The 26845-nt window shown below is 44.8% G+C and overlaps 1 protein-coding gene across 1 annotated transcript in view; it reads right to left on the bottom strand.

Annotated features, from left to right (window-relative positions):
• Positions 1 to 26845, bottom strand: part of LOC112567687 (cell adhesion molecule-related/down-regulated by oncogenes-like) — a 206065-nt gene that overhangs the window by 154245 nt on the left and 24975 nt on the right. Inside the window, exons 2-3 of the mRNA XM_025244431.1 lie at positions 25619 to 25699; positions 12908 to 13126 (exon numbers count right to left, since the gene is read on the bottom strand). The gene's annotated coding sequence lies outside the window, so the exon portion shown is untranslated. The remainder of the gene's footprint in view (positions 1 to 12907; positions 13127 to 25618; positions 25700 to 26845) is intronic.

Here is a 26845-nt window from a genome sequence, read left to right on the forward strand (position 1 = left end):
TAAAAGATCAGAAATAATGGCGAGGGCGCATTTCAACGGTCGGAAAAAAAACCCTCCTTAGTCTGACAACCGCTGCTTTAACCGAACTAAAAGGCCTCCCAGCCATGCCTATGCATATTCATGAGGCCCTCGGAGGCGGCAGGAGGTTCACTCCGGCTCCATGAACCGACCCTAGTTCATAAAACTCGCATTCACAGCGCGGGGACTGACAACAGTTAATTTGTTTTCAGTCTACACCCATCTCCGGCCTGACATGGCGCCGTGCTTTATGGAACCTCAGGACGGGAGGGAGAAGGAGAGTGCACTCTCATCATGATGAGACCCCAGAGAGCAGAGAATTGGCGCGAGCGAGAAGTCTCGTAGAACAGGAAACAGCGAAGAGAGAGAGAAAGAAGGAGGAAAAAATGAAAAAGGAGAAAATGATGGAAAAGTTACGAAGGAAGTTGAAGGGAAAGTTTAATTAGTAAAACAGAGTTGGTTATACATTAAAGACAAGCGCACTGGATCGGACACATCACCCGACCAAACCCCTACCCCTCCACTCCATCCTCAACCCACCCGACTCTCTTCCCTACATCATCCACCCGAACTCGTTTGATAACCGAACATCGTCGCCATCACTGTGATTCGCAAAGAGAAGCAAGTGGGAATGCATGGCTACTAAGCAGCAGAGCGGGGGAAGTTGAAAAATTGTCAGAAAAATATATTTGAATAACACACTGGTTGTTTTGGGAACTTTTTTCTCTCTCCCTCATCCCATCTCTCTCTTTCTCTTCTTGACTGTTCGCACTCTCGTCGGCCTGCAAGTAATAAGCTGCGAGCAGACGACACAAAGTTTCTATCCACAGACACGACTCGGAGATTACAATTTGTTTATAGTTTATTATGGTGTGAGTACAGACTTGACTGAGGTTTGTTTACAGAGTTGACTGTGAAATAATTTAAAGTGTTGACTGTTTATAGTCACTACCCATCCTTCAGTTTCGCTTTAGGAGAGACAACCCTCGACAATACAGTGATACAATACTTCATTGAGATGTCAGGGGTAAAGGTCAATGACAGACATTTTTCTCACAATCTCTATCCTCTCTCTCGCCTCCTCTCTTCGTTTAGTCTTAATTTTTTTCTTCTATCTCTTCTCCTGTGTCTCTCACGCACTTTTTTCTCTCAAACATTCTCTCTTCTTTCTCTCCTCAGTCTCTCACTCTCACATTTTTTTCCCCCATTGTATATGCGTGCACGTGTTTATATGTGGGTGTGTGTGTGAGAGAGAGATGATTTTATTACACGCTTCCTACATAATCATCATCATCATCATCATCAACATTGTGAAATAATTTAAAGTGAGTCTGGAGGTCTCTGTTCGCGACTCGCCAACTGGTTATATCGGGAGACCTTGTTATACCCTGTTATACTACTTTCGTCCCTCTCTACCACACATCCGTGGGGGGTTCCTTTCAAATCTCCATCCCCATCACACAAATGTCACTCACATCACCCTCCTCTCCTGACGAGTATGAAAGGAAGAAATGTGCACAAACAGCCATTGAAACCCTGCTCCCAATAAACCGCTGATGGACTGCTTCTCGTGGCCAACAACAGCCGGCGAAGAACCACAGCCCCGCGCAACACGTGTAAGAAATTAGGTTCAGAGCATAAAACAGGTTCACAGGTACAAATTGCCAACATCAAATCCACAAAGATCTTCAATTTCAGCCAGAAGCTGACCGTTCTGCTAAAAAGGACTGTGGTCTTTGAGAAGTTGGGAAATGAGAATCCTAGTCGAAATTAGTTTTTGAAAAATTATTTTTTTTCTTGTCATTTCGTGAAATTGTTTGTCTTCACCTTACCATGGTGTAGCATAGATACAGGCAGCACTGAAAACAGATGTCACACACAGAGAAAGAACAGCGTGCCCGAGACGAGAACTGAACCCAGGACACCCAACCCCTCACTGTGACAGACGCTGACAGTTGCACCTCGCTGACAGCCAACAGTCCACAACCGGACATTGACACAATGTGTAAACACTTCTATGTAATGTTAAATTTTTATTGTTGAATAGTTATTATGTTTTATATTACTTATTTATATTTATTTCAGCATCCATTTATATATTGTGAATTTTAAAAAAGAAAAATGCGGAGAAGAAAAATTAGACTCGTCTGCATTTGTTTGTTTTTTTCTGGTTGTTCAAGCTGTAATTATCTGCATTTTAATACAGGGAGGGGGTGTCGGAGTTGGGGGTAGGAGGCTATGGAACAATCGACAGGATGACAGCATATGGAAATGAACCAGTTTTAATTTTTTTTCTGAACCGGACGTGCGCAGCAGGCAATCTGCGCGCCCAGCCATGAAAACGGCAAAAACGAGAATTTTTTTAAATTATAGAATTTAAACGATTTCTTGCCTCAGCAGGCGAACACTGTATCGTGAATCATATTCATGTTTGTCGACGATGTTGATATGCAAGTCAATGAGCTCAGACGTATGTATATCAGTATACACATCGACTGAAACGACTCTTAAACGACAGTTATGTTAACAAAGCTCTCTTCTTCTCTTCCCCTTTCCTCCCTCACTCCCACCCCTGCCTCTCGGCTTCATATGTCGCTAGGGAAACGCTCCTGATTCTTTTTCTCGGTCGGTCGACCACGAATGGGTGACCGCATGAATATTCCATCCATCAACGGCTTGTTCACGGGGATCCCGCGCGAAGGACTGTGGATGCTTGAGCCGGGGCCAAAGGTCAGGTGATCAGAGCACCCCCGTGCAACCTAAAGCCAGTGTTCCAGTGTAGTGACGCCGTTAAGATAGATTAACGAGGCTTCCGTACCCGCCACCCCACCTCTGGCAGACACGCTTCACCCGCCACCTCGAGTCCACCTGTTAGCTACCCTCACTCCACACAAGTCTTTCCGAGGTGTCGACGAGTGACAGATGACTAGGCACTGAGTAACCGCAGTGAAGTGGCCAGCTTGCAGCGGCTATCCTGTGGTGCAATGACACTGGGCACTATGATCGCGAACTTGTATTACTGGACTGCTGGCAGACGATTTTTTTCTCCAGTTAACTACTAAAACGAGGCATGAGACTACAAAACTTCCGGTTTAGTCACATTCTTTGTTTAGGCTCACCGAGACTAACAGCGGATAACTTTGCAACTGGAAAAGTGTTGGTCTCGGCAGACAGACAGCAGTCCACCTATACATGTCCTTGCTATGACCGTTTGCAAATTTTTCTAGGGTTGAATGGTGGTTTGTACTTATTTTTATTTATGTTAGAAATGTGTGTATGACTTTGGTTGTCTTGTCTCTCTTCTGTCCCTCCCACTCCTACCTTCTATTTCTCTGCATACGTTTAGCCAAAAAGTTGCTTTACAAGTATTCAAAAATCATTATATATTTTTATATTTTTTAATGACATAATCATCCAACTTTAGCAGATGTTTAACTTCCCTCACTAATTACCTGTCTGTTTGAAGTAGTCAATAGATCGATCAAGACCCAAAATTATTTCAGTCCGGCGTACAAGCAGCCAGCCGGCTCTTCCTTATACCTCTGTCTGCCATTTGTCTACATTTCCCCTCCCATCCATCCCACCCTCCTTTCTTCCTGCTCGTGTGTTCTTGTTAATTCTTCCTGGAACAATACCTGACATTTACGAGACTTTGGGGGGTGAGAGGAGGGCAGTGCTCCCAGCATGTCGCCTTCCTCCCTCCCACCACCCACCCACCCCTTGCTTGCAGCAGACGACAATTTGTCACACATCCTGTATCTTTCACTTGTTTACGATCGTCTGCAACCGAAGACAAGTCTGTTTGCATCGTTAACCGCACCAGCCGCCCATAAAATGTCGCCGCCTGAGTGGCAAAAGATGACATAGTGCTGGCTTGCTGGTCTCCTCCACCCCTTCTCTGCTCCGCTCTTCCACGTCGTCACGTGATGTGGGGTAGGTAACTCCATTCTTCTTCCGCAACCACTCCTACCAGAAAATTCCCGCCTTATCACCTTTTTATAACATCATTGGGCAGGTGGGGGCGGGGGAAAGGAGAAGGAACTATTTTCTCATCTCGCTCTCTTTTTTTCGTGTGAAAAGTCACAGTCTGAATTCCTACTCAGGAGTTCTCGGGTCTTGACTCGCTAAGGGCTAACAATATCTCCTCGGTTCATCCAAACCTCCACCTCTGGGTGTGAGAAAGGGACGATCCACAGCAAGCGAGACACCGAGGTGGAGGGTGAGGCAGAATTTACGGAGTGGACTGGCAGGCTGAACACGAACTTCGCCATCCGGCGGTAACAGTATCCACCCACCCGGAATGCCGTGCTATCCCATAACGAGTGGCAGCCTTGAAAAATTCGAAATAAACGACTCGTAACTGTAGGGGCTAGGTTTGGCTAAATAGCAGCCCGGACAGGTGATAGATACTTTTGTAATGACCGTATTTATCACGGTGACGTGGCAGGGACAAGTCTCGCAGGTCAGGTTTTCTACCCCCTGCGCCCACTGGACCTTGCGAGGATACGACTGCAAGCAGGTGAGACCAGCCAAGGTGTGTCTCCTACCACCTGATTCCTGCCTTCTCAACAGGGGAGATAAAGTGGGACCACAGTATTGGTTACGCCCCTTGATGAGAATGTCGTAATTTGTTCGCTTTCTTTACGGCAGACGGGCGATGTATTCACGGGATTGATTTAGTGACCACCGAACACAGTTCTTGTTCTTGAGGTTTCTTTGTCCAAAAATTTTTTTTTCAGAGGGTCTAAACCGCTACGTATAATATAATATGTATGGGCACCGCCCTCACGTGAAGCTGACCCCGAGAAAAAGTGAGGTCTCTGACATCTGAGTTCAGAGACCGGAACGATGAAATATAGCCTGGGGCGAACGTCACGCCACCTGTCCTCGTCAAACGAAGAAGCGGTTATGCTTGCATCTACTCCATGCCCTCCGTTTTTTGCCCCCTCGTCATCCACGTAACCCCTCCTCTCCTTCTCCTCCATCTCCTCCGTGCCCCATTCCTCCATTTGCAGATCTCAGCGACCGAGGGCGCCAGTCTTCGTGACGTAATCGTGACTATCTTGGCTAGCCCTATCGAGAAGCGAATCTCTTCCACAAAATTTGCACTCCACAAACTCAACCCCCCCCCCCAAAAAAAACAAAAACAAAAAAAACAACAACAACAAAACAGCAACAACAAAAACAAAGACAGTTTAGAGTATGTGTGTCTGCGTGCGTGTGTGTCCCTGTAGCATGCTGAAGAAAATTACCTAAGTAAAGAGAAAACAAGAAGGTAAATAGGATAGGTTATTTATTTTTATCTATGTTCCAGGCATTTACATTGTAAGCAAACATACAACGATTTGTCCGGTGTGAGACCTCGGGACAGACTTACAACCGATGCTGGTGTAGTTTCTAAGTCACCAAAGCTTACAGCTTCCTCGAAAAGGGGGAGACAATCCTATAATGATGCAGTTTCGAATGGACTTTGTACCACAACCATGAATAGGGATGTCAGACAAGAAAGGGGGGATTAATGCGGGAAGAGAGTGAGAGAAAGAAAGAGAGAAAAAAAAAGAGTAAAAAATCCTTCGATACAGGAAACATTAATTAAACATCGCACGCTCCGCTGCTGTAAACGAACCTAGGATTGATTCCCATTCTCCTCCTTTCCCGATCCAAATTCTTTCCCCTCCGTCAGCATTATCTCCCCTTCAACCTCCCCATGACACCGCTATGGAGGAAAAGTCCAGCGGCGTTGGCTACTTTCTCAACGTTTTGATGAAATATTTCGACAGGGGCTTCAAAGGAGCGAGGAGGAAAACCGAAGTTTTCAACAATTTAAATTAATTTTGTAAACCTTTCAATCGTCTTGGTGGAGCTAGTGTTATGGTGGAAGCGTGACAGACCGCAAGTATCCAAACCATTTATTTTTTTATAGATATATATATACATATAAATTGGTCACACAGCCAGGATGCGGGGACTTCAAAGAGGTTTTTCACCAAGAACCGGGATTTCCGCAACGACATTTTCAGGGGTGTCGAAAGGTTCATAAACATTAAAGTTCATAAATATTTCTATCGATGGATTCGGCATGATCCTCCGTCAACCATGATCCGGGATAGGAAGGGGGTGGGTGTAAAGGGGATAGAGAGAAAACCGGAGACCATGGTTCGTCACGCGACATTAACTTTTACAACTGTTTGAATTTCGGGCCCGATGCAAACATTAACAGCCGCTGGAATCCTACAGGCATTAAGACGGCATAAGCAACAGTCTGAAATGAAAAAAAAAAAAAAAGACGGAAAGAAAAGAAACAATAAAAAGCTTCGTTGGTTTCAGTTTATTTTTCTATTTTTTTTAAGGGGAGGCGGCAGAGGGCTGAACAAGACTAAGCATCTTCCTCCAATACAGAGCGCGTTTAAACACAATTATTTACTGCGGTAAATATATACATTTATTTACATATTTCTTACAAGGTTTGCTGAAATAAGTTACGATTTAAATGCAGCTCGATGAGAACCCACTGCCATTTTTAAAAACTAAAAACTAACTGTGGATGCCAATAATTTGTATCTATAAAAACTGTCTTCACAGAAAACATCCTGACACGACAAACAAGAACTAGAAACGACAGACATTAATTTCCGACCCAGTGAAATGCATCTGTAATTTAAAAACCTACTCTTCCACTCCCGTCCCTGCTCCAACTGATATTTGTGCACCTGTCGGTCATTATGCGAAGAATCTTCATCAGACTCGAATCATGCCAGGCGACACCTGACAGCAAGTCCTCTTGCGTGCCACCTTCGACTTCCAAGATTAAGATGATATATTGGTGAGATATTGGCCTACCTACAGGAAGAATGATGAACCTTACTACTGCCTCTTTACTACTAAAAAAGCTGAGACCAATATTTGTCCATCTTTTCTGAAGAATGCCCATCCGTTCGTCAGAAAAAAAATCCCCATCTAATGTCTGAGCAAAGAGAAACTTGTCGGATCTCACTCCAATCCCGATTTTTTTTTCAATCACCTTTCAAGATTTTATATTATTCATGATTCAAAAAAATTCTCTTATCATTTGCACTTAATGCTTTCTGCATAGTAAACAAGGTTATTTTGTTTGTAATTTCTGTATCCGTGTGTGTGTTTGTGCAATCAGACCGAGGCTGAAGGAGACAAGAAAACGAGGGACATACTGGAGGGAGGAGCAAAGGGAATTTCGGAGGGTAGGAGGGAGAAATTGTCCCGTAAAGGCTCGGTCTTTCCCAAAACCACCTCTCATTTGGAGAGCGGGTTCAACAGGCCTGAAAACCCGAGTTAGGACGGCAGCACAAAAGGATGAAAGCCGGCCCAGAGCAGCGAGGTGGACGAAAAAAGTCATTAGCAGCAAAGGGAGGAGACGCAATTGATGGATTCGCAATTTGGCTGTTCGCTTGGCTGCATCCCGTTACCCCCTGATGAAATAGGCGTACCACTCGGTCAGGACATTGAAGAGGAATTGTGGGAAGATGTGGCGGTTGAGAAGTTTAACCAGGACAAAACGGGAGTGGAGGAAGGAGAAGGGATGAAAAACTAAAGATTTCTCCAACCCTCCGTTTCCTCAATGACCTCCCCCTTACACAAACACCTCTCCACGACACCTGGTGATGATCGTAGAAGGATGGGGTGGGGAAATGTACCCTCTCTGTAGTGGAAAGTTCCAGCTTTTTTGGCAGCGATTACCTGTGGTCTTTGTGAATTCCCAAGTTCACGATTTCATTCAGGTATGTAAAACTTGTAGCAATACCCGTTTCTGCCCTGACATCAAACGATACCCATTGCTGCCCACCCAGTGGATACTGTCTCCGTAAGTAAGAAAAACCACCTTTTATGTCCTCAATAAAATTAGTTTGTTTTCAATAAAAAAGGTTGCGAGGTGCAAAGTTATCTGTAACTTGTTAGCTGTTTACCTGCCTACAGGTCTCGAGCCACCTGTCCTCAGTTGCAGAAAACGAAGCGGAAATTATTGGATACATGTCTGGGATCTTACATTAACAAAAACCAAATGTTCTTTCGTAAAAGGAAGGGGTGGAGGCAGTTTTGGGATGAATGCTTGTGACTTGTCTGTTTTTTTTTATGCCCGGAGGGACTTTTCGGGTAAAAAGTGTAAAGCTGCACAAACAGAAGTGTCATGTATATTTTATTTTATTTTTTTTTTTTTTTTTCTTGTGAGGAAGGATATAAAGTAGTTCACCTTTCAAACACAAACACGGTGCGCACACAAACACAACAGACTGAACGAACAAAGAACGGACGAGCCCGGGGGAGAGAACGAGGAGAGAACGAATAAGCTCATTGTGACTTTTGAACTTCGTACAATGTGACAATTCAAAAAGAACCGGCTTCACCTCTGACAGGAGTCAACTGTAGTCCTCCACCATGTTTGTCTCCGACAGCGCGCACATCATGAGGACGCTTTTTTGGTGAGAGGAAGGGGGACATGACCTATGACCCATGACCGGATGTTCATCACACGTCAGTACGCAAAGTGCTGACTGAGTCTGTGACCCGGAAAAACCTCTCGTCAGGCTCTCGTTACAAGTTCACGCGGCTTCTGCTGCTCCGCTGAACCTGCCGAGCCTCCCGGGTCACGTGACTTCACACCAACATGCGGTCGACGAGTGACGATGACTGATCGGTTTATGACTGGCAAGGGAGAAAACTCTTGTTGTAGATTATCTTTCCCCAGACAATAAAGATTTTCAGTCAATGAAGAATGAAGCGTACGCCTGAACGAAAAGTATGTTGCGAAACTTATCTACGACTTATAAATAATAATAATAAATGTTTAGCTATCCCACCAACAAATGGTCAACCCTGTAAATAGATATCATATTCAGAAAAAAGCTGTGTGTCGGAGCCGAGATATGAATAGACTGGGATAGACATACATAGGCAGATCTCTGACTTTACAGAGTTAGGTAACCAGTCAATAGTTCTCTTCACCACGTGGGTATGGAACCGCTGGCCTCCAGTTTCGGATGCCACTTCTCTAACCAGTCGGCTGTCCGCTTCCACGGCGGATTGTGAGATTTTCTGTTCTCCCCATTCCTCTTGAGACATGAGAGGGGGAATTGATTCCGGGTACGTGAGAGAGAATTGATGACAAGGGTTTTCCAGCTTTGCACTTCAGTCTGCTCAGTTTCAAACCCGAACGTCTTCCTCGAGCACTGACCCTGTCTGCCGCTGCCATAATCCGCTGGGTGAAAGGGCAGTGCGGTCTGTCCTCCATCTCAAGCACACCCCACAAAGACACCACGGTCTCGGTTTCAACATCCCTTGCTCTCCACTTTCAAGCTAGTTGTTTCGCCTACCACACCCCCAAATCCTCCCTCCCAACACTGTGTGTCTGCTAACAATCAGAAGTGAAATTTTGTCTTCACCAAACTCCCCCACCCCACCCGATCCCAACACACACCCGGCTTTACTCCATACCTCACCCGACCCTCATAAACCCACCCTGTCTACGTCGGGATATTTCTGCCAGACTGAGGGGTAATCCACGGAATGCTGAGTAACATAGTTCCCCAAGGTTCTTCTTCTTCTTATCAGGGTTCAAACCGTTGACCAAATTACCCATAATTATGCGCCATGATCACAGGAAACCAATGATATATTACAGCGACGGTTAGGAATATACTGAGCTCAGTCCAAACTTTTTTGCCAGTACAATTGGACCTTGGGACACTCGGAGGATTTCATGCTCAGACCATGACTGAGGAGTGTGTAAAAAGCTCAATCTAAGGGATGCAACTCCTTTTCTGTTCAGTTTACGTCCCTTTACTCGCCTTTCAGCGACTCTTATCAACGATGTCTTTACAATGGGTTAGTTAAGTTTCTATGACATGTCGTGATACCTTACATCGATGTGTGTGACTTTTATATCAATTAGTCACCTACAGTGACGGTCTTACTGAAAAAGAAGTTTGTATAGAACAAAATGGTTTTTCTGTCTTCTCTTAGATGATAAAAGGTGCACAGATCATAATGATGTCACGTATCCCATCCCAATCTGGGTCGATTGGTTGCGGCACACGGGTATCGAACCTGCGGCCACCAGGTTTAGATACCAGCGTTCTTACTACTCGGTAATCCGGGTATGTGGAGCGAACAACCAACAAAGACCTGAAGGTGCAAAGCTTGCTGTTTCAATGACTCCACAAATGATGATGTGATGCAGGGTAGAAGAAAGGTGTGAGGGTACAGCCGGGGTGGAAAGGTGTTGCACGTGGGTTAGATTGAAGGGAGGACGGGTAAGGGGTCATGGAGGGAAAAATGGTGGGACTAAGGCGTCATCCTGGAGGGGAACTATGCCTCATTAAGAGTGAATAACCGATCGTCCCCCCAGTGAGAGTTAAAAGGCGCTGGAGCTTCAGCTCCTGTAATTGTAGCCATGTTCGCCATCTCGCAGGTAAACCCTCGCTTTGCCGAGGCCGTATGCTCAACACAATCACCACCAGGAATTCGTGCGGGGGTAGGATAAAGAAGAAAGGGAGAAGGGGAGGGGGAGACTTGATACTATCATCCGTCAGGTGCAGGTAGTTGTGTACAACCTGGGGGAAGGGTTGGGGAGGTTGGTTGTTTTTGTTGTTTTTTGTTGGGGTGGAGGGGGAGATAGTGTCATTAGACAGAAAGGATACGGGTGTGGTTCCTGAATGTCTTGGTTCATCGTTGTCCCTCGAACAAGCCCAGGGAGTGCTGAGAACTACTGTCATCTGTCGTGGACTGCAGGACTCTTACATGCATTTCTTTCATGTCATGTCTGTCTTTTGCTTGTTTTTCGTGTTTCTCTTGCTTTCTATCTCTTTCGTGTCTTTGTTCCGTCTCCGTCGCTCGTGTTCCTCTATTTCTTTCTTATGTCCTGTCTGCCTCTCGCTCACTCTCATCCTGTCTATCGTGTCCGTAATGTACACCTGTCTCTTTTGTGTGTGTGTGCGAGCTCAGGAGGTCCATTCCTACATTTATTTGTCCGTACGCACTGATCGTACAGAACGACGGACGAACAGATATACAGATGGACTGCCATTCCCATCCACAGTGCCGAAGATTCAAGTCTCCTCCCTTACAACACGAGCATGTCCCCCCATCCACCCAACTGTACTCTCCACCCACGCCGTCGACCACTAGTCCTCGCCGTCTTTTTCTCACCGTCATCACCTCCACCGTCTGCGTGAATTACGCCCCTTATCTGCGCCTACAGCTGGTTGCCAACGCCAAGCAGGGGCGCTAACCCGATTTACACGCTCGCAGTCGCTGCTCTCAGAACTTTAAATCAAGGACAGATAGCTGGAAATAGTTCTGGAGGGCGGCTAAGGGTCTCAGGAGATTCTGGTCTTAATGTGGATTTAAACCACCACTGAAAGGCTGATACAATCACAACTTCAGCTAATTCAAGCTGTTGTTTTTATTTAAAATATCAACAGGAAGTTGTCTTTCACACTCCACCTCCGACAACAACATCCGGATTATCAACCGTTGTAAAACATGTTTATATAAATATTGTCAATTATTATTTATTATCAACCTTCATCTCCCATCCTATAATTTTGCCTTGAACTTCAACATTCGCTGGCGGAGTTAAGAAGTTTTTATCATCAGGTGAGTCTGGCTTTTTGCATCGTTCTACCCCAACCCGACTTCTACCCCGAATGAGAGTATACGGGTATCTTTCGGCCATTGTGCTCCGTTTCCTTGCTCAGCTCACAAGTCGCATCCGTGTATTGCCTCTTACCTCCCCTTCCTCCAAAGTTTCGCCACGCTTGTCTGTCCTTTGATGACTCGTTTGGCGGTGTCCAATCAAAACGCAGTATTTCAAACAGCTTATTAACTAGTGACCGCTATAAAACTGGACACAACAAAAGCTTCTCAGCAGGTTCAATTTTTTCTTCTTCTTTTTTTTTTTTTTTTTTTTTGTATATATACGTGGTTTTTTAATTATTATTTTGTTGTTTTGCAGAGAGTGTGTGATTCTTTCATTCCGGGTACAATTGTTGACCAGTGTGAAGTTCGAGGTTATTTAGCTGTTCGCGCATGCGTAGAACAGGTCAGTGGCAAATATGAGCTGGGGAAAAAATATATATATACTGTGAGCAGCTAGGTATCTGCCGCAGTCTTGACCCCAGTCCCGGTAGATAGCGGAACAGCCGGCGCTGTCATAGCTTATCGCAAGCTGCGATGACGTAGAGTCACAGTGGCACCAAACTCGGCCATATTTTCCACCCCGGCGTCCGGACTGGCGAGCCATAAACCGTCTCCCAGTGACTGGCCGGCCTCTCAACGGCGCTGGCTCCTCCGCCGCCTATCAGCGCAAGGAGTTCATTAAAGGCGCATTAAGATTGGCGCAGGAAAAAGTAGTGCGGCGTCAGGCGGAGTTGTCGGGACTAAATCACGGACAGCGATGGTGTGAGGCGGTAAATTAACCCGCGTATATGCTACGTGTGACCGCATCTTCTAACTTTTCCTTTTCACTGAAGATTGGCGCATTAAAAAAATTTGTTTTCCATGTTTGTGTCAGAGTTTGGGGCGTGGGTAAAGGTTCTCGGATCAACTTCATGCAGAACTAACAAACGACAGTTTAATTTATGCGCGCACGCTCAAGAGTTCTCTCGATTACAAAGTTCACTCAACTCAAAAACGTTTCCCACAGCCTAGTAGGGTCAGTAAGTGGTTCACTGTGTCTAAGTCACGGTGTATGGAAGGTAGAACTTAAGGCAATTCCTCTTCACAACTCCACTGCGCAGTCCGACAAATAAAGTACCCAGTACTGTTTGATAGGCAAGTAGTTGTTGTTGTTGCTGTTTTTGTTGTTTATAATTATTTTATTAACAATGAAAATAAAAAATACTCAGCATCAACTCACCTGCAGAAAATGCGGGGAGGAGAGGGTGTGTGGTCTGCTTGCTGCCTGTAAGACTCTAGTGACGGTGCCAGACCGCCCAAAGAAGCGTTCCCCTGGTCCTGCTAGCTCCACCCGGGGTGACGGTGGGGCTGCTGAGGTAGATGAGGTTGAGCCTGTGGTCCCTTGAATCTCTCACCTACACTCCTCTCATCGTGTCGGCTCCTCACGTAAAAAGGACACCTGCGGAAACGAACCTGGAGCTGTCAGAACACAAGGCAGTACTGTCCAGTAGCTGTGGTGTATAAATATCTATGTTGTATGTCTTTGATTTGTATATGGCGTTACCTGTATGCCTGTCCTTACGTTTATGTTTGTGTATGTCTTATTTCATAACTGTCTACCATTAGTGTACTAACATAATCAGAAATCCTCTCTCCCGAGCCACGAGCAAACTCTTCACGTACCATCCCTCCATCCCGCTATCTGTCACCTACCCACCCGCCCCGGCACAAATCCCTCCATCCGCTGTCAGAGTCCGTCATTTTTATTTCCTCCCCAACTGCGAATCCCCTTGCTTACCCCCCCCCCCCCCCCCAAGCCCTCGCGGCTGATTAGATTATGTAAGTTTAAAGGAACCGAATCTGCATGTTACACAAACTTCAAAGGCGCCGACTTTGGTCCAGTTAATAAAACGAGCACCGAGAGGAATGTATGGAGTTTCCTCGATCTTTGGTATGCGCTTCGAGAACCTTCCAGGCTAACCGCTTGTTCGTCAAAGGTGGGGAAGGTGTATTGGGTCACGTATCACCACGTGACCAAAGAAGATGACACGTGACTTGAACCCGCTGCTGCCAGGACATGCGGTTCCAAAGTGTCTTCGAAGGTCTGGCAATCACGTGAGACGTGCCCACTTGAGGCCATTAAGAGGAGGCAAACTGTGAGTGGTTCATCGTGTCTAGAGGCGAGGCGTGTGGAAGAGACCAACCCTTACAGTTCCTGACAGATCATATGCCACGTTGCACTGAATGGACAAGAAAGAGCTACGGAGGAGAGAGAGAGTAGGGGAAGAGTTTTGTCAATCACACCTAACCAGGGTTTCGAACCAGCAACCAATTATGCTCCAAAGTCGTGGGCTCAGACGTGAGGATGTCAAATAGTTTGGTATATCCCACAGTGTCTATTTTTGTTTACCATCAAGCTTGAAGGCATATGGTCAGGGTATGATTATGTATCTGTGAGGATGTATGTACGTGGGGTGGTAAGTATGCGAGGCTATTATAAACATGAAACATACGCATTTTATGGTATTAAGCGGGTATTTCATAAATTTCACTTGTAAGTCAAAATTAACGTTTCTTTTCGTTTGGCCCGCGTGTGTATATTTGTTGTTCTTATAAGCACGGGTATATATGTTAGCACCCTCGACAGATCTTCACGTCTCGCGTTTCGAAACATTTCAGTGAAAGTCAAGAGAAACGAAATACGGGTGCGCACACGGACATCCGGGCAACACCTGCCCGCGGAGAGGCCCCCAGGGGTCTGTCTTCCTGTCAGGCGGATGTGCAGCTGCAATCTTATCTTTGATCTGACATTTTCAAACACCTCCTTTGCCTCGGCTTTGACCCTCGGGGATTGGATGCTCCGAGTGCATGCGTCGCCATTTTGCAACCCACACCGATGGCGCGTGCGCGCGTGGCTGAAGCCCGATGCACCCTGCAAGTCCACGTGGATCTCCGTCTGATATTTGTAATCACGGCGCAGAATTAATCTCGCCAACAGATGGCGTCCCGAGAGCAGACTCTTAAAGGGCGCTCATAAATCTTTCACTCACGCCATTACACACAGAGTGCATTCCCCCTGAAATCTATAAATACAAACACGGTTTGAATATTTATCTACCTACATGCTTTGGTGTTGAGATTTTCTGTTTTATAGCGATGACGACCGACAACTTATGTCACCGATGATCTCGTTTGCACTGATAACGACTTGCTGCACTGGAGAGGCGAACAGAAAATAAAAAAAAAAGAGAAGAAAAATACAGCTGGTGTAAGAGAGATTTGAACATCTGGGATTTAATTGGAACTGCAATTGTTTCTGAGTTTGTACTAAGGTAATAATTGACCCTCTCTTTTTTAATCCTCTCGTATATTAAAAATGACAAAGCGCTCGACTAATATTATTTATGGAGGGAATTAGAACGGTCAGTTAAAGATACCTTCAGATAGGTAAAAATGCGCGCGCGCGAACACAATTGCTTGGTCAAAACACATTCTCTTGTCGCTTTAAAACTACTGAAAAAGGCTGTGAGGTGGAAGGAGATGCCACAAGCCGCACAACTATGACTGGTATGTATATTGTATCAGTCCTGCGAAAGGTCACCACACCAGCACACAGCTGCCAGCGGTAGAGAAACACAAGGGAGAGGGGGAATCGCAGTGAGGAGTAGGGGGTGGCGAGAGACTGGTGTAAGGGGAGGGCGTGGAGGCAGAATCGGAAAGGTGTTGGTAGAGGTATAAATGTCATGTGACCGCATACGACACCTATCGGGCCTTAACTACTTCCGCACGCAAGCCCATTATTTTCCCCCACCGTCCTTTGCTGTTTGTTTACCCCTAAACCCCTCCTCCCAAACACACTGTTGGCTTTTGTAACTCTTGTACTTATTTCCTCACAACACCTTCTCTAACTAGCTCTTGTCAACAAGCAGCACGAACACTCCGACATAATTTTTTTTTTTGTTTTGTAGCGAGTCCAAAATTCTGTTTTCTGTCATCGACCCTTTTAATATTTCACCAACTAACCTACTGTTGCTTTTCGGATTATTTTTATATTTTTTTTTTTTAACGTGCATAGTTATGTCTGAAGTCTCCACCCTGAAGGACTCGGTGCCTTCAAAACCTCCAAGAACTCGCGACGACAACAACGACTTCGCAAGACCCATCGTCCCCGACGACCTGCCTAGCGAGGGCTGGTAAAGGCGGTTCGTGAGTGGTCCATCGGACAAAGGTCAGTCAGTGCTCGCAAGGTGTTGAGAAATAAAATGGAAGTCTGGAGCCAGAGGGCTGGCGCGGAGGTAGCAGTGAACATGGCATCGTTCAGTCCTCGACATAATTGCCGCGGCATGGGCTGTAGGAGAAATGCCCACAGGGCTGGTACAGCCACCCCGGTTATTGACACAAGCAGAGTTGAGTTGGTGTAACAATGCTGATGACATCAAGAACAGCTTCTCCAGAGACCTAACCTCTCGAAACAAGCAAAAGCAGTGGACTGGACCACGAAGCATGCATCGCTGATGTTCTCGTCACTCAGACCACCTGATTCACGCTGCCAGTCGCAGCGAAAGAAAATGTCTTTTTTTAGGCATGTTCTCTGGAAGATATTCCCAATGTTGATGGCATTTAAATCTGTAATTATCGGGCCTAACATGAGACCCAATGGACACGAGAGCGCAGAAGGCATTACAAAGGGGAAAAAGGGAGGTAAACAAAATACAGCTCAACTTCTGGGCAACAACTGGTTAGCTCCCGTAATACAACTGCGGACAAATGGGAAATAATCGGTAGCGGGGAAAAAATGTACAGGGTGGTCGTTAAGAAGCATGTCTTACTTTTAACATTCAGGGAATTTGAATGACACAACAAGTGTTTTTTTTAAAAAAAAAGGAGCGGAGTGAAATGATCCGACGATGGTTAGGTGTTGATATTGGGTAGATTTTCTTTCTACCACTCAGTAGCTCCTCGAGCTACCCTCCATCATCTCATTTTTTAGTCTTCCTTTTTTTCTCCCCTCGTTCTCTCTCCCTCTTCACTGATTTCTGTGGTTGGTTCGACTTTTTACCGCCTTTGTGGATTCTGTAAACCAAGATGATGATCGAATGTTTCCCACCCACCCTTCAACATACTGTGCTCGTGAAGCCAAACAAGAAATGTCCTACCATGTCACAATAAGTGCTAATATTTTTTGGTGCGTTAAGGGATATGTGTGAATTATGTTATTTTGTCTAAATAAAAAAAGAAATTCTTTATCGGTCTATATAAACCATTGTTATCAAGAAGGATAAAAAAAAACAACAAAGAGAGTGAGAGAAAGCTAGAGTGAACGGTTTTACCGGGTGGCTTGGCACATTATGGTCAGATCAGCCAGTGAATAACAGTGTATTATATTCCTAATTTCACACACAAGCTTGCAGTTATCTACAAGACACTTACGATTAGCATCAACGTCTTCAAAATATTAAAAAAACCAAAGAGTTGAAAAAAAAAGAGATTTGTGTGTGGGAGCGCGCCCACGTGACATTCCTCTACTTTCCTTACTATCAACTATTTCTGATCACATTCCAAACATTAGCAATAAATAACGTCTACTCAATGACAGTTACTAATGCGTGCATGCGATGTTGAAATAAAAAAAAAAAATACTTCGAAACTCCGAAGAACTCAAATGAAAACCTTAGAAGAACTCAAAAACTCAAAAGATTTAAAAAAAAAAAAAAAAGTTAGAATCGATCAAAATACCATTTTATTTTTTCTCAGGGAAGAAATATTTCTGGAATTTTCTGTGATAAGATCACTTTCGGCATCTCCCCTGGCACCTCATCGATCTGCGTGATGCATGATGGGAAAAACCCAGACACGAGCCATTGGCCCGAAAACAAGCCTCAAGTGGGAGCAGTTTGGACAGTAAGCTCCATTACCTGTCAAATTCCGAATTATTTCACGGTCCAAACGATATGAAAGCCGCTGCTGTCAACAACTGACATGTGGCTTTAATAATTTCTCCATTTGTAGCGAAAAAACCCATCTTACTCACTGTCTAGGATTCGAACCTAATTAGGAATTTGATTGGACGGGAAAACCTGTGTGGTCAGAAGTGCTGTTGGCGGGAGAGGGAGGGAAGGAAGGAAGAGATGGAATAAGGTAATTTTTTTGTTTATTAGTTCTGGCAGACATTTCACATACAGGATGGGTCTGCGAAAACCTCCCAGACTCATCCCAGTTCAGGTTTCTGAGGACACAAAAAATCCCGATGATTTCGTAATCTTTTTGTCGTTAAGAAGTGAGAGACCCCACTTTTCCAGGGTCCAGCTTTTACTTCTTCTTCTTCTTTTCTTTTCTTCTTTTTTTTGTTTTTTTGTTTTTGTAGGTGTGTTTTATTGGGGTTATTTTTTTTCTCTTGTTTTTTGTTTGTTAGTTGTTATTGTTTTGTTGGGGTTTTTTGGTTTGTTTTTTGTTTTTTGTTTTTTGTTTTTGTTTTTTTTGAAAGGAGGGTCCCTTGCCTCGTTGTCATACATTCTCCAGCCTAGCAAGTAATCGTGTATCTCTTCAACAGTTTGGGCAACAGGTGCATGCTGTTCCACACGGGTGGGCCATCTTCGGCCTGACTACCCCCTTCGCAACACTGGGTTCCTCGCGCAAATATTCCGAAAAGTAAGGTATTCTTGCGCCCGACAACACGGTTTTATTTTTTGTTTACGCATGCTCTCCCGTCATGTCCTGGGACAGTAAACAGTGTTTATCAGTCCTGGCACTGACAACGAAAACTCAAGAGAGATTTAGAGTGACTTTCGACTGTCAACAGCCTGTGCCATATCTGACTGCAGCCATTATATCTCCCCCCTGCCCTCCACATCCCCCAGACCTATCTCGAATAGCATTAGAGAAAAGCTGATTGTCTTGGCTTCTGACACTAACATAGAATGTTCTCGACAGCCCAGCTCGCAAGACGGATGTTCTGATAGAAACTGTCAGGACCTGCACACGAATGGGAACCCAGACAATGTTGTGGACTATGGTAACCGCAGCTGGTCAAAAATGTGGGAATGAAACGAGCGATGGAGAAAGTTTTCGCGTGAAAACCGCCAAATAATTGTGGAGAGGGGAGGGAAGCCGGGGTCGGGGTGGAAGGGATGAGTAGGATATCAGGGTGCATGAGTGTCCTTGTGAGGATCATTTATACCTCCATCCGCTCATTAATATCGGTCAGGTGAAGAAGGCGGGTAGAGATGAACAAAAAGGATCAGGTGAAGAAGAACAAATAAAAGGAGGAGAAAACACGATGATACCCTGTCGACAGACCACGTCTTAACCTCTCATAACCACAACGAGGCAGCGCCAGAGTTCAGCATCCTCCTGAAGCCGATGGAGGATAACGGCGAGCTTTTGATGCCAGACCAGCAGCAGGAGAAGAGGAGGAGGGCCCGAGGACTGGATCATCTAAGATGCCAGTCATACCCACCCCGCCTTATGCAAGCTCGCCGTGTAATGAAGGTGACAGACGAGGTGTCCCGTGAACGTGACTCACTCACTGGCAGACTTCTGCAAGCCCTCTCCCCTTTCCTCCCACACCCATCTCCCCATCCCCACCATGCGACTCGTCGGAAGACAATAGAAACGAGATGCTTGGGGTCTGCCCTCGCAACGTAAGAAATGAGGGTCGTGGGAGTGCGAAAGTTCAAGAGAGGGGTTTGTTATGCGATGGTAGGGTGGGGAGGGGGAGGGTCTATTAATAGATCACTTGATGGCACTGGTTGTCGTCGAGTGAACAGAACAATCACCTCTAACGAGTTTTACCGTGATGGATGTGATGGGTTCAATTCGCGAATGTTTGTCATAATTTTTTTCTTAATTTGGAAAAAAAAAAGTATCCTCCTGATTTTTTTTCTTGTTTCTTCGGTTTTTTGTTTGTTTTGTTTTTGTTTGTTTTGTTGTGTTTTTTTGGGGTTTTTTTTGTTTTTGTTTGTTTTTTTTTTTTTTTTGCTTTCTTAAAGAAATTCAAAAGATCTTGTATTAGAAATAAATATTTAACAGGAAGGAAAATAGTACAGAGAGAGAAAGACAGAAAAAATTGACATCAGTACGAACATGAATGAAGATAAAGCAATGACAGCCTGCGTACAGCTCACGACGACATGGAAAAGTCGGAAAGTCCGCAAAGAAAGAGTAGCAGAGAGAGAGAAAAAGAGGGAGAGAGAAAAAAACCCAAGGAACAACAAATTTGGCTCCGCCGTAAATAAATCTACCATAGCTCGCTGCCAGAGTGTTTATTTCCAAACACAACAGCCACTCATGTTCCTCGCCTCTGCCGCTCCTCGCGCTCTCCGCGCTCCGCATCTTACCGCGAGCGGCAGCAGCCCATCCACCGGCACGCGCCTTGGCGGCAGGGAAGGGAAGAGGACGATGGAGGAAGCTGGGCGAGTCCCGAGGGCATGGGCTTCCTCTGTGGTGACTTCTTGCGGATGGCGAAGTTTTCCGGCAAATCCGCGCCGAAGAAGGGACTAGGGGCAGGTTTTCTGGCTTGTTACTCGCCATTTTGTTTATATTTTGTGGTTCTACAATCATCTTACTCCTTCGTCCTTCCTTCCTTTTCATCCCTGCGTGGTCAAAAGTGCTCATTGTGTGTGTGTGTGAAGTCTGCGCGTGTTATGTGTGTTTTCTTCGGGTGACGAAAATCATCGTCTTTAAGCAAACTCATCCTAGAAGTTTCACCATTTATCAGTTGGATACTTGAGTGCCAAATGTTTCCAACTTTTTCTACGAAAACTGGACTGCATAAAAAAATCAGCAAACAAAAAAAGTCCTTTGAAATATTTCCCACACATTTCTGTATGCTTTATTTTTGTTTTGAGTAAAAACTTTTACACTTTCACGTGTAAGCAGACAGACACAAAAAAGGAGGGACAAACTGCGCGTAAGTAGTTTTCAATGATAAAACTCTTATGATTAAAATTTTCTTTCATCAACAAACTGATTCCTTAATAAATAAAAGTCATCTATCAACCATCTGACATGCCACATCGCCTTCATTAATTCTTCCGATGTCGAAGCTGCAGCAAACGATCGTAAAGCATCACTCGACAGAACAAAGGAGGAGAGTGTGAGCATCGCGCCGACATGAAGACGACGTGCAGCTGCAGCTACAACTTGGAGACCTGACCGAGTGCAAACAGCAGATTATCACCAGGCTCGCCACGGTTCAACACCCTTTCCCCCTTCTCCTCATCCTCCTCCAGAAGGGTACAGGTACATGTTGCATCTGCAGTCCGCGACCCACCCGTCTTCAATCTTCTGTCGTCTGCTGCAAACTGTGGTGAAGTCTGCTGGTGAGCATGCGGTGGTGCCTGCTGCCTACCCAGCCGTGCACGCGCATAAATGCCTCGCGATCTTGTTAAGGGGAATAGAGAGCGTTTTTGCTGGCACTCGGGCGACAGGAACGAAGGAATGAAGGATTGTGGGCATAACAAGATGCACGTGCGTGCCTGCAAAGGCGTAACAACGGCCACAAAAAAAGCCAACAAATCTAGCCAATACGCAAACATGCAATTAAGTAGTTATTTATGTACGCGAGAGCAGATGCAAGCGCGAAACATTAAAAAACGGGCGAGAGCGCGTGCAGATGTGTTCACACGTTACAGGCATGCGCGTCACCTGAACGTGCGTCACCGATATGTGTGCGTTAAACGCTGTCACTAGAGTGTACGTCATTGCAGCGTCACCATCATGTTCGGAAGACGAAAGATTCCCAGCATGCATCTCACCGGTGTGTGTCTGAGTGTGCGCGTGCGTCACCGACCCGTACGTCACTAGCACTAATGGCACTACAAAGCTGTGTGTTACTAACAGGTATGCCAATTGGTGTCTGTCTCATCACTAGCCCGGATGTAGACCTTTTTTTTTTCTTTTGGCTGGTCAAGGTATCAAACGTCTTTGTGTTAACCTCGGCTCAGTACCGTTTCTTTCTCTCGTTCGTTCCTTCGCTCTTTTTTCGTTTTTTTTCCCCTTTTGTGAAAGAAAAACCAATTTTAGGAAAATCATCATCATCGTCGTCGTCGTCATCATTATCAATTAATTTATGCATCTTTTCACTTGATTGTTCTGTGTCCTTTAAAGTGCGAATTTGGTGAGAGTTCTACATACATTTCTGGTGCGAGTGATTCTGGTACAAAGGATATTAAGAAAAAAAAAAACAAAGCGGACGACAAAACAAACAAAACAAAGACACACCCAACACACACACACAAACGAACACACACACACAGATATACACTAACACACACGAGAGAGAGAAACTCATCCAAAGAAAGTCGTTTCACCTTTTCATTAACCCCTGTCCTCCTTTCTTTCTTTCATTTACAGCGCACGTGCGCGAAGAATCCACTGACATGCATCACTGTTTCTTTCTGCACTAACTCGCTTCTCCGACTACGTCCACCTTCTGTTTCACATCGCAGTCTTTCTATTGTGTGCCGCTAGTCCCGTTCTTGATCCTCCCTACGGCCACGCCAACCCAGTGCAAGCAACTCTGTCTACCCGCCTAAGCCTCCACGATCCCGATAAGCGAGCCCAGCGTGATCAACAGAATGTTTCCTGACAAACATCTCATTAGCCACAAATGACATCGCATGCCCTCCCCGTCCCACACCCACCTCCCCACAAAGAAAACAAGACCCACCCCCCTCACTGCACAGCTCTCTGGAAACTATTCTCTTACAGGTGTTCTGCAGTCTGTTTCTTCTTAACAACAGAAACCTTCGTCAAAAAAGTAATAACAATAACAGAGAAAGAGGTATGAAAACCTTCCTCCGTCTTAGAAATCGAGTTCAGGGGCTTAAGACCCTTCTTAACCGGACACATCGTCACATACATCGGGTGTTCCAGCTACAATCATGTTGCCAAATATAGCCACTTAGTCGATGACATGTAAGAAGGGTATTTCGGGGTAGATATATTCCTGGGATATGAGTGAACAGAAATTTATTACTAAAAAACAACAACTTTTTGCGTCGTGAAATCAATAGCAGTGTGAAGAAGCAGACATTACTGGGATAACAGGGAACGCGAGGGAACGCATTCTTGGGGCGGATAAAACCGTTGGAAATAGGTTGCAGGAGGGGAAAGCTGACATTTCGTGATAGAAGCCGTATTTGCTTTAGCAATAATGAAAACATATTTAGTAGCGGCGAGGGGGCGCAGGGTGGCGGGCTAGGGGCGAAAAAACTAGCGACGTTGATTGAAACCCTATGCAGGGAATTTCTCCCCCATACACGACCCGCAACTCCGACCATCTGCTGATGACGTCCCTTGCTGCCAGTGAAGTAACAGAGGGAGATTTTTAAACGCACGGCGCTTTGTTTCTCCGTTTGCTCTCCTCTTCCCTCCCTCTTCCCAGCCCCTCCAGCGGGGACCGCGCAGTTTTCCTCCCCGGTTCTGCAATGCAAGAAATTTGCCTGCTTTCTTTTCTTTGTCTTTAGGGCAGACAACCATGCACTTGCTTCCCTCTTCTCTTTTGCGCGGAGCTCTTTCGTAGCAAAATTTCGCCAAGAAAGAAAGAGAGAAAAGAGAAGAAACTGCATGGGTGAGGATCTCCTGAGAGCCCGTGCATGTTCGCCCGCGCGCGCACGCCCCCACCTCTTCAATCTCCGCGCTTGAGTTTCAAAACACTCGATCTTTTTCCACAAACCGCCAAGTGCTGCAGCCAAGCGTCCAAGTGACTCACGCATGCGCAGTGATGGATATTGCGGGCGGAAAGGTAAGGGGTGGGAGCCTTAGTGATGGAGGTTTATACATCAAGCTCCCCATGCCCGGACACTTGATCAATATCCACCGCCTCCACATCTGCATGAGTTTCAACCTTTTTTCTCATTAATATACATATATATTTAAATTTGGTGCGGATGGGGAAAGACAGGAAAAAAGAAATATTTGATAAGCCCAGTAACAATGCACTATTTTCCTTCCTCCAAATTTCAAACGCAAACTAGCCCTTATGGCTACTGTTTGAGCACCCCACCAAGATGTTGTAAAAACATGTACACTGTTCGCTTCATCTTGTAGCTGTGCCCCTACCAACCCCTCCCAATGAATGTTTGACGTTTAAAATCGTTTAAAGAATATGTCTTAAACAACAAAAACTGTTTCTTTTTTGACGGCTTACAGGAAGCATGCCTCATTAAGTCCCATACCAGGTGCTGTCCTATATTCTTTTTTCTTTCGCTCTCTCTATCCCCACCCCCCCCGCCCTCGTGTTATTTTTTTTTTTTTAATATGCTTGAATCAAATATATGCAAGCTGTAAACGGAGTGCGGGAGAAGGTAGGGACGATGCAAACTAACATTCAGTAGGGCAAGAGCTTACCCAACCCCCAACCCCACGTGATCCCCACCCCAGGCACCCCGTCACCGCACTCCACAACGGTGATGTTGCTTGGGTTCAACAGCGTGCGTCTAGGCAAAGCAAATGACTTCTTTACGGTCCGACTAGTTGGTGAAGGTCTGGCACACCTGTAGCTCAGTCGTCAGTGAACGAGTTCCCACCTGCATCCTACCGCTGTCGCCTCCTTAACTCAGTTTTCAGGGTAATGAACCGGGTACATCTCACAGCGATGGAGGATGAAAGAAAGACGGTACATGGGATTTGCCGGGCGTTCGCGCGCACGTAACCTCTTACCTAGCTCCTTTTTTTTAAATTAAGAGAAGGAAAGAAAATGTCTGCTATCATTTTCATAACACTACTTACAGCACTTGTATGTAAAACAAAACTGATAGTGTGTTTTAAAAGAGAGAAATTTGCCCCAGAACTGGCAAGTAGAGGATATGTAATAAGCTTCAGACAATGATGATGATGATATTTTAGAGCCTGTTTCCCTCGTGTAGAGGCGGGCTTAATGGGTTGTGCATGAAAGACCACAAACGAACCGACATCTTAAGCCAAGCAAAGAAAAATTACAAGCAACAGCAAAGCGATGGCACAATGGCAAGTGAATGAAGTGCATCGAGGAAGAAATTCCCTAGATTAATTCAGTAGAAAGCGAGGCAAAGGACATGGAAGCCACATAGGCCCAATGTTCGTTGTAAACATAATTATTAGAAAGATACAAAAGGCCTCAAGGTGTGCTTTAACCTGCCAGAAATATCAATTAACATAAGACACCTCACAGAAAGTAGAAATTCTGAGAGAACAACGAAAACGCATCAAAACATACTGTGTCTCCCGCCACCCCAATGACTAGCATTCACACACAAACAGATATTTATTAATCTCTTTCCCTTCCAGGATGTCTCAAGATTTAGTCACGTTAGTTTAAAAGGTTTTTAAAGCGGTGTCCCTGGGAAAATGAAATCGCGGTAATCGTCAAGAGAAGTGAAGGGGAAGAGCCAGTTCTTGTTTTCAGGTCTAAGGGAAAGAACTCTTCAACTCCTCTCGCCACAAAACCGACACGAGTTATCGCAGCTAGCAATAAGGCTCCGCTAAAGGATGCTTTGAGCCGAAGTCGAGATTTATTTTTTAAATCCCTTTGAGATTTATGTCATGTACTTGTAAAAGTAGTTTTAGATGTTGTTTATTCCTTGTTACTCTTTGAGGAGCATAAGGCCGCTGTACTTGTAAAAGGTTTATCAATCTATTTTCTTTGATTTTTTTTTCTTTCGTATTTATAACATCAATTTTTAAGTCAACAGAAACAAAAATTACAACAATTCATTATCTGACAGTATCAGCAATAAAATACAGTGACAAGGATATCACCCAAATATGTCTTTATGAGGTTTTAAATGCCTGTTTGATGATAATGATGATGATGAGGAGGATGTAATGATTATCTTTGTCACTAAAGGAAAAAAAAGAAACGAATCATAAAAATTCAATATCTAAAACTATGTACAAATAAAGGCATTAGAATACAGCTAAATGATAAATGACAAACACACAGTTAAAGGTCAAATCATTCAGTACTTACAGAGCCTGAAGTGACTACATGGCTGAGGCTTGTGGCTCTTATCCAACCGGTAAATCCATCATAACATCAGGGGAAAAAAAACTGAAAAAAGGCAAGAAAACAAATAGATATGACGCTATACTGGTAATGAGAAATAAAACATACATCTAAAAAAGATAACAACACTCGGAGTCACTAAACAGAAATGATAAATCACTCGCTCTCCTTTTGTTCAATTTTCCACTCCTGTTATTCAGTATCTTCTCTTTCTGGCGAAGATGTTAATGTTCGGTTATCCCCCTTTTGTCAGGTGTTAAAGAATCAGAATTAAATTTATGTTCTATGGTCAAAGTTACCCCTAATCGAAAAGGAGTATATTCCTTAAAAAAAATGTCCAATATCCAAACCCTACCTGTTGATCCTTGTTATTAGTTAATACTAGTAAAGTAATTTGTCAATGTACTTCATATTATGTAAGATACATCTGTCAATGTAGCTAATGTAAGACTATCTATGTCAATGAAGCTAATGTAAAAGTATGTATGTAAACATAGCGAAACTCATCTATAAGCTTTCAAATTTCGAAATTTAAATTTATAGCAGAGAGTAGCTGTACATACGTAAGGTGATGTATACTTTATTCTAATGTATTGCTTTTGCTGCCTTGAAATAGACCATAGGCCTGCTCATAAAATATACAATAAAATCATATTTATATTCTCTCTCTCACACTCACACACACACATACGTGATAATAGTTTCTCTCCTAATATTCTGCACACTTCTATCGAATTGTCTCACTGTAGTTCATGTGTGTGTGTATGTGTGCGTGCATGCCTGTGTGTGGGCAGTGGGGTAAGGGTGTCTAAGTTAAGGGAAGCGTTTCCTTTCATCCCTGAAGCATCACTCGCAGCGCACAGCCAAAAGTCAATAAAAGCTGCAGGTTTGCAAAGATGCTGCTGCCAACAACAAACGACTGCCAGGAAAGGGGGCAGGGTAGGTAGGTAAGGCCCCCTAATATGATCTGACGCTAACTGTCACAGGAAAGTTCATTAGCGGCGATTAACTACTTGGGAGCACGCACACGAGGAGTGCCGTGGAGGTATAATGCGCAAGTGACACCGTGTGAACAGGTGTGTCACACACCTATCAGGTAAGGTGATACACTCGGGTAGCACGGAGGTAGCACCCAGGTATGCGTGCCGCTAACCACGTTCGGTGGGGTTAGGGAGGTCAAACGCTACGCGA

This window comes from Pomacea canaliculata, linkage group LG7 (assembly GCF_003073045.1).
Source record: "Pomacea canaliculata isolate SZHN2017 linkage group LG7, ASM307304v1, whole genome shotgun sequence".
In the NCBI taxonomy this organism is placed as follows: Eukaryota; Metazoa; Mollusca; class Gastropoda; order Architaenioglossa; family Ampullariidae; genus Pomacea; species Pomacea canaliculata.